At 44.1% G+C, this 4,788-nt stretch overlaps 1 protein-coding gene across 6 annotated transcripts in view; it reads right to left on the bottom strand.

Moving 5' to 3' along the window:
- Positions 1–4,788, bottom strand: part of tenm1 (teneurin transmembrane protein 1) — a 2,412,691-nt gene that overhangs the window by 242,951 nt on the left and 2,164,952 nt on the right. The gene's annotated exons all lie outside the window — the stretch shown is intronic.

The raw sequence follows: 4,788 nt of genomic DNA, 5'->3' as shown, positions 1-4,788 counted from the left end.
CTGCCACCTCTCAGTCCATCTCTGCATCCTGTCAATGTCCCGCTGCAGCCTACAATAGCCCTCTATACTGTCAACGACACCTCTAACCTTTGTGTCGTCTGCAAACTTGCTGACCCATCCTTCAATCCCTTCATCCAAGTCATTAATAAAAATTACAAAAATTACAAACAGTAGAGGCCCAAGGACAGAGCCCTGTGGAACATCATTCACCACTGACTTCCAGGCAGAATATTTTCCTTCTACTACCACTCGCTGTCTTCTGTTGGCCAGCCAATTCTGTATCCAGACAGCTAAGTTCCCCTGTATCCCATTCCTCCTGACCTTCTGAATGAGCCTACCATGGGGAACCTTATCAAATGCCGTGCTGAAGTCCATATACACCACATCCACAGCTCGACCCTCATCAACTTTTCTAGTCACATCCTCAAAGAACTCGATAAGATTCGTGAGGCATGACCTGCCCCTCACAAAGCCGTGTTGACTGTATTTAATCAAGCCATGCTCTTCCAGATGGTCATAAATCCTATTCCTCGGAATCCTTTCTAACACCTTGCAGACGACAGACGTGAGATTTACTGGTCTGTAATTGTTGGGGATTTCTCTATTTCGTTTCTTGAAGAGAGGAATTATATTTGCCTCTCTCTAGTCCTCAGGTACGACTCCAGTGGAGAGTGAGGATGCAAAGATCTTCGCAAGTGGCGAAGCAATTGCATTTCTCATTTCCCAAAGCAGCCGAGGACAAATCTGGTCCGGGCCTGGCGACTTGTCAATCTTAATGTTTGACAAAATTTTCAGCACATCAGCTTCCTCTATCTCTATCCATTCCAGCATGCACACCTGCTCTTCAAAGGTTTCATTCACTACAAATGAAACCTTTGAAGGTTTCACTACACCATTCACTACACCATTTAGTGTATATTTCCTTCCTGCGTCAGGATCCAAAATGCATCATCTCGCACTTGTCTGGATTAAACTCCATCTGCCATTTTTCCACCCAAGTGCATTAACATGGCTGCCTCACAGCACCAGGGACCCAGGTTCGATTCTAGCCTTGGACGACTGTCTGTGTGGAGTTTGCACATTCTCCCCGTGTGCGTGTGGGTTTTGTCTGGGTGCTCCGGTTTCCTCCCACAGTCCAAAGATGTGCAGGCCAGGTGAATTAGTCATTATAAATTGCCCATAGTGTTAGGTGCATAAGTCAGAGGGAAATGGGTCTGGATGGGTTACTCTTCAAAGGGTTGGTGTGGATTTTGTAGGCCGAAGGGCCTGTTTCCACACTGTAGGGAATCTAATCTAATCTAATCAATTTACATCCTGCTCTATCCACTGGCAATCCTCCTCACTATCTGCAGCTACGCCAATCTTCATGGAGTAATCTCACTAATCAGGCCAACACCCAAAATCACCCCCCGCCCGCCCCAAATTGGTCACAGATCTCTAGTCAGAACAACACCTTTCCACTGCTACTCTCTGTCTTCTACCAATAGCCAACTCCGTACCCATCTTACCAGCTCACTGCAGTTCCCATGTGACTTCACTTTTTGTATCAGCCTGTCAAGACAGACCTTATCAAAGGCCTTCCTCAAGTCCAGTCACCATCCACTGCCCTGCCCTCAATCATCTTTGTCACTACATAAAAGACCCAATTAGGTTTGTGAGACACGCCCTTCCCGACAAAGCCATGCTGCATTTTGCAAATAAGTCCACAATTTTACAAATATGAATAAATTCTATCCCTAAGAATATTATCTGATATTTTCTATATCACTGACATAACTCTCATGCACCTGTAGTTTCCTAGATTATCCATGTTGCTCTTCTTAAACAAAGGAACAATGTTGGTTATTCTTCTGTCCTCTGGGAAATCTCCTGTGACTAATGAAGATATAAAGATTTTATACAAGGCCCCAGCAATTTTCTCACTTGTTTCCCTCACCATTCTGGGATACCTCTCATCAGGTGCTAGGGACTTGTCTACCTTAATGCATTTTAGAACACACAGCATCTTCTCCTGTTTTATATTGACACACCCTTCCTATGATTGATCACCCACCATGTCTATTCCTTTGTGAAACCTGATGCAAAGTATTCATTAAGGACACATTACTTCTTCTGGCTCCATGCATAAATTTCCTCCTTTGTCCTTGTGTGGACTTACCTTTTCCCTAACTACCCCCCTGCTCCTTATAAGTGTAGAAAACATCTTGAGTTTGTCCTTAATCCCGTTTGTACAAGACATTTTATGGCCTTTTTTCAGCTTCTATTGTTCATTGAAGTTCTTTCCTGCTGTTTGCCTTCTCTGGGGCCTCTGTCTGTCTTCAATTTCCTAAACCTTATAAGTACCTCCTTTTCTCATTTTGACTAAGCTCCCAATTTTTCTTGTCATCCAAGGTTCCTGAATCTTGCCATCCTTGTCCTCCTGCTGGTCATGAGCTCTAATCAACTGGTCTTGAAAAGATTCCAACACACTAGGTGTGGATTTACATTCAAACAGCTGCCACATTCCCCAGTTTCTGCCCAATATTGTGGTAGTTAGCCTGCCCCACTTCAGTAAATTCACCTGAGGGCTACTTAAAACTTACAGAATTATGGTCACTGTTCCCAAAATGGTCTGCCATTGAAACTTCAACCAGCTGGCTGGTCTCATTTCCCAATACCAGGTGTAGTTGGACAATTTACATATTGCTTCAAAAAACCATCCTGTACAAACCTAACAAATTAACCCCTCCATCCAAGCCCCTGGCACTAAGCAAGTCCCAGTAAATGTAAGGGAAGTTAAAATCACCCATGACAACAATGTTGTTGTTTTTACATTTTTCTGTAATCTGTGCACATATCTTTTACTCTATCACTTTTTAACTGTTGGGAGGCATGTAGCAAAGTGAGCGCACCCTTCCTATTCCTGAGCTGTACCCATATGGCTTTGCTGAATGAGACCTTCATGGTTTTCTCCCCCATACAGCTGTGATATTCTCCCTAATCAATAACATGACTCCCCCACCTCTTTTAACATCCCTCTCTATCTCACCAGAAACATCAAAACGACAGAACATTAAGCTGCCATCTCTCAATCATGTCTCTGTAATAACTACACCATCATAGGTATATATGTCAATCCAATCTCTAAGTTCATCTGCCTTCCCTGTCATATTCCTCACATTTAAACAAATACATCTCAGACCCCTGGTCCCACAGTGTTTGGTAACCTCCCCCTGCCTGTTCTTCCACACAGCATATCTACTGTATTCATTGCACCCAGCGTGGTCTCCTCTACACCGGGGAGATAGGACACCAACATGCGGATCATTTCAGAGAACATCTCTGGGACATCTGCACCAAACAACCCCATTGCAGTGTGGCTAAACACTTTAACTCCTCCTCTTATTCCACCAAGGACATGCAGGTCCTGGGCCTCCTCCATCACCAAACACTAACCACCTGATGCCTGGAGGAAGGATGCCTCATCTTCCGCCTTGGGATCCTAAAACCACAGGGGATCAATGTGGATTTCACCAGTTTCCACATTTCCCCTACCCTCACGTTATCCCAGTCCCAAGCCTCCAACTTCGCACTGCCCTCTTGACCTGTCCATCTTCCTTCCCACCTCTCCATTCTGACCTATCACCTCTTCCCCCCCCACCTTAATCTACTTATTGCATGCTCAGCTACCTTCCCCCAGCCCTAACCCCTCCCATTTATTTCTCAGCTCCCCTGGCCCACAAGCTTCATTCCCGATGGAGGGCTTATGCCCAAAATATCGATTCTCCTGCTCCTCGGATTCTGCCTGACCTGTTGTTCTTTCCAGCACCCCACACATGACTCTAATCTCCAGTATCTGCAGTCCTCACTTTCTCCCTGTTCTTCCTTTTCATTTTACTGGCCTTAGTTTCTTACTCCTCCTTGGTCATTTTACTTGCTGACCTACTGCTCTGATTCCTATTCCCCTATCACATGAGTTTAAACCCACCTAAGTGGCACTTGCAAACTTCCCTGTCAGGATTTGGTGCCCCTCCTACACAAGCTCTTGAGCCAGGTATGGAACTATATCATCTTCATATTCAAAGCCTCACAGGAAGTAATCCTGATTAGTGGAAACTGTTCTCTTTCCACATCATTTGAACATCTCCATTGAATCTCACCTCCACCCTCTCAGGAGGAGAGTGGAGCAGCTTTTCCACAGAACTAATGTCCCTCACCATCCCACGAGGTTAGAGGATTTGAGCTAGAGGGAAAGGCTGCTTAGGCTGGGGCTGTTTTCCCAGGAGCATCGAAGGCTAAGAGGTGACCTTATAGAGGTTTATAAAAGAAGTGGTAGAGGCTGGTACAATTACAGCATTTAAAAGGCATCTGGATGGGTATATGAATAGGGAGGGTTTAAAGGGATATGGGCCAAGTGCTGACAAATGGGACGAGATTTATTTAGGATATCTGATCGACAAAAAAAAAAATAATGTTGCCAGTGGATCCAAAGAAAGGGAATTCATGGAATGCTTACAGGATGGCTTTTTGGAACAGTTTGTCATGGAGCCCACAAGGGAGCAGGCTATTTTGGACCTAGTGCTATGTAATGAACCAGACTTTATAAAAAATCTTAAAGTAAGGGAACACTTAGATTAGATTAGATTAGATTTTAGATTACATTAGATTACATTAGATTAGATTTTTTTTTAGATTTTTTTTAGATTACATTAGATTTTTAGATTTTTTAGATTTTTTTACATTAGATTACATTACAGTGTGGAAACAGGCCCTTCGGCCCAACAAGTCCACACCGACCTGCCGAAGCGA

Source organism: Chiloscyllium plagiosum, chromosome 15 (genome assembly GCF_004010195.1).
Source record: "Chiloscyllium plagiosum isolate BGI_BamShark_2017 chromosome 15, ASM401019v2, whole genome shotgun sequence".
Taxonomy (NCBI): Eukaryota; Metazoa; Chordata; class Chondrichthyes; order Orectolobiformes; family Hemiscylliidae; genus Chiloscyllium; species Chiloscyllium plagiosum.
This window is presented reverse-complemented; position numbering and strand designations above follow the sequence as displayed.